This window comes from Chinchilla lanigera, unplaced genomic scaffold (genome assembly GCF_000276665.1).
Source record: "Chinchilla lanigera isolate Chin_1 unplaced genomic scaffold, ChiLan1.0 scaffold00091, whole genome shotgun sequence".
Taxonomy (NCBI): Eukaryota; Metazoa; Chordata; class Mammalia; order Rodentia; family Chinchillidae; genus Chinchilla; species Chinchilla lanigera.
In genome coordinates this window covers 4,566,495-4,576,006 of record NW_004955492.1, presented here as the reverse complement: position 1 = coordinate 4,576,006, position 9,512 = coordinate 4,566,495, and the positions used below count along the sequence as shown (strand labels likewise).

The 9,512-nt window shown below is 40.0% G+C and overlaps 1 protein-coding gene across 3 annotated transcripts in view; it reads left to right on the top strand.

Moving 5' to 3' along the window:
* The first annotated feature begins 2,880 nt into the window (after nucleotides 1-2,880).
* The window catches only part of Tbce (tubulin folding cofactor E), a 70,422-nt gene continuing 63,790 nt past the window's right edge, over nucleotides 2,881-9,512 (top strand). Inside the window, exon 1 of one of the 3 annotated variants that reach the window (XM_013504678.1) lies at nucleotides 2,881-3,133. The gene's annotated coding sequence lies outside the window, so the exon portion shown is untranslated. The remainder of the gene's footprint in view (nucleotides 3,134-9,512) is intronic. The other 2 variants (XM_005404947.2, XM_005404946.2) reach the window with 2 other exon arrangements.

The following is a 9,512-nucleotide window of genomic DNA, read 5'->3' as shown; positions in this document are numbered from 1 at the left end:
AAAAAAAAAAAAAAAGAAACAAAAACCTGGTGAAAGAAGTGAAGCCAGAGCAGCAGACTGAAAAGCAGTGAGAGACAGAGTATGGAGACACCCTTTTTGGGAAAAATTTAGTAGAGAAACCACTTGGCAAGATAACATTACTTCATTTCAAGCAACTCTGGGCACATATTGCCACCATTAATGGAGACAATAAAGTATTCTTGTTTTTTTCTTCTTTCTTGCAGTATTCAGTATTGAACCTAGGGCCTTGTGCTTGCTAAGGAAGCAATCTTCCACTGAATTACAGCCCGATATTTTTAAAATTTTATTTTGAGACAGTGTCTCACTAAGTTGCCCGGGCTGGCCTGGAATTTGTGATCCTACTGCCTCAAACTCCCCAGTAACTAGAATTACAGGAATGTGCTACAGCTCCAGCTCTTGGCAAGAGTCATATTTTATATTTCTGTTGTGGGACTTCTCTGAACATAGCGGATGTGATTCTTTGTCAAAAGGTAATTAAAAACTCCTCCAAGGGTTGGAGATGTAGCACAGTGGTAGAGCAAGCACCTGCTTAGCGTGCTTGAAGTCTTAGGTTTGATCCTCAGCGCTGCAAAACAACAAAAACACAAACAAAAAATTTCAAATTAAAAAAAATCTAGTTCAGCTGGGTATGGTAGTGCACACATGTAATTGCAGCACTTCAGAGGCTGAGGTAGGAGAATTGCTGCAAGTTCAAGCCTAGCCTGACTGCACAGAGAATTCAAGGCAGCCTGAACTACATAGCAAGACCCTGTCTAAAAAAAAAAAATCTAGAGTTCTTTTTAGGACTCAAAAGAGTAACAGTAAATAATATGCTTTTACTCTTCAGGTTTGAATATAGTGCTGAAAGTATCTGCCACCTTTATGAGTGCTAGAGGTTTAGTCAGTGGTGTATGCCCCTCCAATAAAGACCATCATATACAAACTTGTATAACAATGTTAGGTGTATTAAATTGCTAAAACAAGGGAGAACATATATTAAAGGAAATGGGAGAATCTAAGTTAAACAAAAAATTTTTGTTTGAATCAAGGTTTCCTTATGTAGTTCAGGCTTGACCTTGTGCCAGCCCTCCCACCTCAGCCTGCCAAGGGCTGGTATTATAGCAGCTAAGTAGACAGAAATTAAGAGGGTGATGGGGGGAAGTCAGCACAAAAAATAAAGACATCGAGATTTTGACTGGAGATGCAAGATGGAGACACAATGGCCAGGCCTGCATGCCTTCCTAAAAATAACAACTTGAGATTATACTGTAATTTGTACCACCTGGTCCAGTGGGCCCAGATAGGCATAGGTGGGTAACCAGAACATTCAGATCCACACTCCCTTCCCTTCCCCAGAATGCCTTTGTTCTTTCCATGCACCCTTGGTATGTGACTCATTTCTCTGTTGGATCAATATTAGCTAAGCAGCTATACTTAGAAAGGTATAGGTTGATTATCCTGTAGTTTGACTCATGTGCCATAAATTTCCCTTGACAAAAGGCCTTGTTAGCCACTATATCAGGACCCCTCCTGGAAATTTAGAAGCTATTCTTCCTCTCCTTATTTAAAAAAAAAAAAACCTCTCCTAACTTCTTCCTTTGGTTCATGACTTCATTCCTTGATGTTGTGGGACAACAAACTTGGCACTTTTGACATCTAACAGGTCAGAAGTTATATTTCTCCTATATCACTGGGACTACAGGTGTGTGCCATTACACCAGCTAAAAAAGTTTTTAAAGGAAGAGGTTCTCGGGGGTTTACCCAAGTGTTAGAGTGCTTGCCTAGCATGCATGACGCCTAGATTTCATCCTCGGCACTGAAGAGGTTGGTGGGGGAAAGCAAGGTTTAATAGCATGTGTGTAATACTGTAATTAAATGAAGCAGGCTGAGATCTAGACTATGAAGCAGATCCAAGGTCTGGATTCCTTAAAAACCATAAAATGAAAATAAATGTGGAATGTTGAACCTAAAAATCTCTTATTTGAAGCTGTATGACTATATTGGAAAAGTACCATTGACCCAGGCAGCTCAGATCTTCCAGGCAAGAACAGGATGTTAGATTTCTACTGATAAGATTTCAAACAACAAAGCTTTTTTTTTGTTTTTTTTTTTTGAGACAGGGTCTTGCTAGACAGTTCAGGCTGGCCTTGAGCTCACTTTGTAGCCCAGGCTGGTTTTGAACTCCCAAAGATCCTCCTGCTTCAGCCTCCCTAGTGCTGGGATTACAGGCATGCGCCACCACGCCCGGCTAAACAACAAAGCTTTTGAAAGGAAACAGTATTCCAACCTGTCTTTTCATTGATCACAAAGGGTATCTATGTCTACCTGTTGAAATCCTGCTCAACTTTAATATTCAGACATTCAGAACCAATGTTATCTTCTTTGAAACGTTACTCAATTTCCCTTTCGTTGGGATAAAACCTTTATTTATTTATTTATTTTTATGCAGTGCTGAAAATGAACCCTGAATCTCCTGCCTGCTATGCAAGCACTGTACCACTGAGGTGACTCCCAGACCCAGGTATTTAGGGCTTTAGTCATGTGCCAGACTCCATCGATAAACGCTTACACATGTATCATACCCTTTGGTCCTCACAATGAAACATTTACTAGTTTTTAACATGAGAAAACTGATGCGTAGAAATCAACATGTGTAGTTTCTTTTTCTATTTTTTCATATATACATTTAACCTTATATTTTTTCCCCGCTTTGGAGGCATCACTATTCCTTTTTTTAATCCCACCATTATATTGTTGTCTGTGACTACGTGCGTCCTACGTTGTAGACTCTCAATAAACATGAAGCCGAATCTTACAGGATTTGTAACTCGCTTTCTTGGTATCAGATTAAGCTGGAGCATGCGCATTCAATGGACTGCGCTGTCATACCATGTTTCACAGCTGGGAATCTCCGGCATAGTACCCGCTGGGTTTGGGTTCCGGTAGGTTGAAGAATCCTGGGGTGCCAATATTTTCCGAGACAGTGTACTCGGAGCTCCGGCCGCCGTCGCTCAAGCCCGCGGAGGCAGGGCTTCCTGTCTTCCTACAGCACTTCCGCCCTGAGCCGGAAGCGCCTTCGCCAGACTGCGCACGAGGGTGGGGCGCGTGGACCACCCGGGCTGGCTGCGGGCAGGTGAGCTTCCTAGGGCCTGGGGAGCTGAGGCGGCAAGCTTTTCTGGCCGGTCTGGGCCACCGCCTCACCTTGCAGACTGCTGGTTGTCTTTTCCTTCCCTTGACTTCTTAGATTGCCCGGCCGGCGAGGTGAGGAGAGCATGAGCACCGGTGCAGGGAGCCCTCGCGAGAAGCCCTATTTAGGATTAGCAGGACATGGCCCCCAGATTTTAAAACTTCTTTTGGGGAGGAGGCCGGCCACTTTAGTATATGTGCTGCTGAAGCGAGCACAGCAGGTCACTCTAGAAGTTGAAATTGTACAAGGCCACCGGTGACTTAACGATGTCACCGCGAAGAAAAATTTAGCCCTTCCTAATATTAACATTTTTGATCAAGGAGAAAGAACCTTAGGTAGGCGGGGAATTTTTAAATACCGTAGTAAAATTTTCACATAGCGCTTACCACCAGCTAACTGGGGGCTGTTTGTTTCATAAATTGTGGTTGAATCCAAATAAGGGTGTGACTTGGTTGGCAACGTAATGTTGTCGGAAGGACAAGGTTACCAGTGCCGAACTTAGAGCAGCTAGAGATAAAGAGAAGACTTCTATTTTGTCCGATGTGACTCTAGCCACTAGCTACTTTTTTTTGAGGTTTGCATGATAACTTTTTTCATATTTTTAAGAGTTTTTGGTATATTGATGAGCTGTTTTAAACAGTATATCGCTGGGAATTTTATTTTATTTTTTTGCTCCAGCAGCCTTTGCCGTTTGACTTGTAGGTTCATTGTATATGCATTAATTACCTCTACTGAGATATTTAGTCCAAAACCTGTAGTCATCTTGACTCAGCTGTTTCACATGCAATCTATAAGCAAGTTTTATGACTTAACTACACTCGTAACCCTTTTTAAATTAATTTTATTAGTAAAAAGACTGATAGTGATTAGATCCGTTTATACCACCAGTGGTACAAGCCACTCAATGGAACAGTCATACATGTACCACTGGTGGTTTGAACTAGCGGGAAAGTGTTAAAAGTGAAAGCTTTAAAGTATCCTCCAGTTTCCCATATGACCTGTCCTGCTTCATCCCTGAGTTCATCTCTTAGTAAATCTGTGTAAGGACACCTCAAACAGGAGGCCTCAAGCATATCCTAGGACCCCAGGATATTTGCACTTGTTACTCTTGTCCCTGAAAAAGATCTCCCAGATAGCTATTTATATTGCTTTCCTCATCTGGGGGGGGTTTTTTTTTTTTTTTTTTTTGGTTTTTTATTTGTTGGTTTGTTTTGTTTGTTTGTTTTTGGTACAGGGGATTGAACTCAGGACATTGCACTTGCCTCGCTGGCACTTGTACCACTGAGCTATCCCTGGCCCAGGGAGGCTTTTTTGACAAGACTTCTTACATTTTTAACAAACCCATTGTACTCATTCCCTTATGCTTATCATCATATGACATAATATGTGATTAGTTTATCTAGTTTGTTATGTTTTTCCCCACTAGCAAAGACGCTTCATGAGGGCAGATATTTTTCTGTTTTGTTTTCTGCTATATAACTGGGACTTAAAATAATGTCCGACTTTTAGGAGACAATCCATAACATAGTTGAATGAATGCATTTGAACTTTTTCTGTGATCTTACACTCTGTGCTTTTTTATTTTTTTCCTTTTTTTTTTATATATGGTCTGGTTATGTAATTCAGGCTGCTCTTGAACTCACTACGTAGTTTAGGCTAGCCTTGAACTTGTGGCCAGCCTCCTGCCTCAGCTTCCTGATTGCTGGGGTTGTAGATGTGTACCATCATGCCTGCTTTGGTTTTGTTTTGTTTTTCTCTTTTTACTTTTTCCCAGATACTTTGGAAGATGCATTGTCCTTCCCTATCTCTTGTATAATGGTTAAGTTTTAATTTAGAATGTTGCTGTGCATGCTTAATTTAATCTAATCAAAAATTTAACCCTGAGCAAGGTGTGGTGGCACACGCCAGTAATCAGGAGGCTGAGGCAGGAGGATCGTTGGGAGTTCGAGACCAACCTGGGCTACAAAGTGAGCTCACAGCCAGCCTGAACTGCACAGCAAGACCCTGTCTCAAAAAAAAAAAATTTAACCCTGAAAAACAATATTGTTATTATCTTTAAAATACTGAGTTAGTCAAGTGTGGTGGTGCATGCCTATAATACCAGCACTTGGAGGCTGAGGCAGGAGTATTGCTATGAATTTGTGGCCAGCCTGGGTTATATAGTGAGTGCAAGACTATCCAGAACTGCATATCAAGACCCTATCTCAAAAAACCAAAAGTATAAAAATAAAAAAATAAAGTACTGATTTTAAACAAGCTTTTTGGGTCATTTCAGCATTTCATTGTTTGTATAAGATGTGTATATCCAACAATAAAAATAGTAGTTGCTACTATTTCCTGGTGGTTTTCATTTTTTTCTTTTTTATTTAAGTCAGGTTATTAATTTTAATAGTATATCATCTGCCAGGAATATAGCTCAGCTGTGCAGCACCTGCCTGGCAAGTGTGAAGTCCTGAGTTTGATTCCCTGTGCCCCCCCAAAGTAATAATAATAGTATATCATATGTAGCACTTAAAAGTTTATAAAACAAGTACATGACATTCCCTAGCTTAGCTTTTTGCTGAAACTATGTGTAGGAGAGACAGTTAGAAAACACTATTTAAAAAACACCATGATGAGTATATTATTAAATGTGAAATTAATATCCAGAAAGTAGATAGACACTCTTAAGAAAGGGAAGAAATAAGCCACTCAGGAAACTTGCCACTTCACGAACTAGTGGAAGTGAATTTGTGCAGTGCTTTTGGAATATTTGTTGCTGTTTGAAAGGGTGTAAAGTCACAGATACGGGCTTATTAGTTCTCTTGCGTAGTTTTGTCATAAGATTGTAGACTTTGTATAGATCTTGGTCACTGATGTTTTAAAGAAGATATGCCTGTGACCTCTTTGGAAATGACCGATGGTTTTTGGAGAAGCTAGTTAAAATGATGTGAAATAATTAATTATGTTGAGGGCAAAGGAAGTACTGTGAATATGTAGTACAACTCAGGGACATTAGGCTTGAACTGCTCCAGAAGACGGCAAGACATGCTAAGCAAATCCTGACTTAGGAACATTGGAGTTGTGAACTTACACAGTAGTACTGTATGTAAGGCTTACTTTGTTAGCTTATGAACAACTGTTTCAGAATGGAACTTGCTTGTAAGTTGGGGACTCACTGTAAACCAGTCACTAAAAGATTATATTATAGGATTCCACTGAAATCAGTTATCTAGAGAGGGAATCATGGGGAGTTAACTGGTGTAGTTTCAGTTTTTTGTGTCGCTGGGAATTGAACTTTGGGGCACTCTACCACTGAGTTATATCCCCAACTCTTTTTATTTTTTACCTTGAGACAGGTTCTTTCTAAAATACCCAGGCTGGGCCAGGGATATAGCTCAGTGGCACAAGCACCTGCCTTGCAAGCACAAGGTCCTGAGTTCAATTTCTGGTACCAAAAAAAAAAAATACACAGGCTGACCTCAGTCTTGCAGTTCTCTTGCCTCAGCTTCTGGAGTACCTGGGGTTACAGGCATATGCCACCAAATTTCAGTTTTGTAGATGAAAACATTTGCATGACAGTGTGAGTGTACTCAATGAAGCTGAACTATTCACTTTTTTTTTTTTTTTTTTTTTTTTTTTTGAGACAGGATCTCGCTATGCAGTTCAGACTGGCCTTGAGCTCACTTTGTAACCCAGGCTGGTCTCGAACTTGCAACGATCCTCTTTTTTTTTTGCAATGATCCTCTTGCCTCAGCCTCCCAAGTGCTGAGATTACAGGCGTGTGCCACCATGCCCGGCTGAACTATTCACTTTAAAATGATTGGGATAATACATTTTATGTTGTGTGTATTTTGCCATAGTTCAAAATTAAGCAAAAAAGGACAGCAGATACGTTTATTTACAATTGTGAAACATACTTAGAAATTGTTCTTTTTTAGATGGTAACTAAACAGCAGCCGTAGCTGGGCATGGTGGCACAGGCCTGTAATCCCAGCACTCAGGAGGCTGAGGCACGAGGATCGTTTCGAGTTTGAGATCAGCCTGGGCTACAAAATGAGCTCAAGGCCAGCCTGAACTGTATAGTAAGACACTGTCTCAAAAAGGCAAAGAAAAAAAAAAAAAACCACCTAAAAATAAAATAAATAGCAGCTGACATTGTTTCCCTTAAATGCTGGAAGATATGCATTCTTCATCTAGTTTCCCCAGGAGAACTGCCAATAATGTGAGGCCCTCTTACACTTCCCTACCTTGAAAGCTTGTTCTCTTACCCTCTGCTGTCACACAGCTGGACAGTTAACCGGTACATGGTTTCCATATGGAGCCTTCCCCCAAGTCACACAGAGCTTGACCCTTACATTCCTCATTTTAGGGCTTAACTTTTCACTCCTAGTTACCTTGCCCAATTAGACTTTAAACTCCTTGAAAGAGCACATCTACCTCCATGACAAATTTTCAGATATGTTAGTGGCTGAACTGGGTTACTACTTAGATTCCTTGACCTCAGGTAAGTGTATTCTTCATTGATGTCAATTTTCCTATTTTATTTTTAATTTTATGAGTGCATGCTTGTAGTACATCATGATTACATTCATCATGGGAATTTGTATTTATATACAAAACATTTTTATTTTTACATCCCTTGCTCACTCCTCCCCCATCTCTTTTTTTGAACCAGAATTGAACTCACGACCTCATACTTGTCAGGCAGGCACTGTACCGCTGAGCTATATCCCTGGCCCCTCCCCCAATCTCTTGGTCCCCTTCCTATTTGCAAAAGATCTATCTCTTTTTTGCCCATTTTATTTGTACTTTTGGTTTCTCTTATAAAAGAAACCAACCTCTACTTAAACCTGTATGTTTGACTTAACTCACCTAACGTGATCTCAAGGTGTACCTATTTTCCTACAGATGACTCAGGTTTAACATTTATGGCATAATAGTACTCCATTACGTATAAATACCACGTTTTCTTTTTTTTATAATTTTATTTTTAAGGGAAAAAAAATTTTAAAACAAGATGATAGGAGAGTAACAATGGTCAATACATTGCATATTGTTATCTTCACACAGAATACAAGATGTCAGCATTTAATTGTCCAAACAAAATTAGCACAAAACTTCCTTTTCAGTGAACTAAGAGAAATTAGTAATTTACCACATTTTCTTTTCATCCATTTATCTGTTGATGGACATAATAGTCTTTTTTGTTTGTTTTTGTTTTGTTTTTTTGAGACAGTCTTTGTAGTTCAGGCTGGCCTTGAACTTACTATGTAGCCCAGGCTAGCCAACTCTTGGTGATCCTCCTGCCTCAGCCTCCCATGTGCTGGGATTACAGGTATGTGCCACTTCCCTAGGCTTCTCATAGTCATTTGAGGGGGGTACTTGGAATTGAACTCAGGACCTCACACTTGCCGGGTAGGTGCTGCCCCACTGAGCTAAATCCCCAGCCCTCTCATAGTCATTTTGATACAACTTGGAACAAACATCAGGGAATGTTTTAGGAAAATAAATGTAGAAATAGAATCTACACTGAAAAATGTTTTTTGTAATAGTCACAAAGTGCCAGTGTTCATACCTTTTCTGTTCTGCATCAGATATCTTTGTGGATCTCTTGTCCAAAGAAGGTGAGAAATCTGGTAAATGATACAAGAATCTGTACCTAATGTGAGCAGTAGGCTTATTGTGATTATATTTACCCATTTCAACTATTGTTACTGTGAGCTTGTAACATATTTATTTATTGTAGTGCTGGGAATTGAACTCAAAACCTTGAACATGCTAGGCAAGCTCCGAGTTACGCCTTCAGTCCTCCCTTACCTAAATATAGAGTCTAACTGATGATTGTGTGTGTGTGGTATGGAGAATTGAACCCAGGGCACAAGGCTGCTGGACAAGGATTGGCTATGTGCCATTTGTTAACTATGGACTAATTGTTGTTCTTAGGGCCTTGCACATGGTAAGGAAGTACTCTATCACTGAGCTACATCACCCTAACTAATGGCTAACATTTGTTGACTGTGTAACAGTTGTATATTTAATTCGCACAACAGCTCTATGGAATAACAGCTACATTATACGGATGAGGAAACTGAAATACAGAGAAGTTAAACTCCAATATCACATTGTTATCATGTATTGGGAAAAGGAAATTTCTTTCTGTCTGTCTGTCTGTCTTTCTTTCTTTCTTTCTTTCTTTCAGTACTCAGGATTGAACCCAGGGATTTTGCCCTGAGCTATATCCCCAGCCCTATTTTATTCATTTATTTATTAATTTATTTATTGAGGTAGGATCTTACTATGTAGTTCAGGCTGGCCTTGAACTCACTATCCCAAGCTGGCCTCA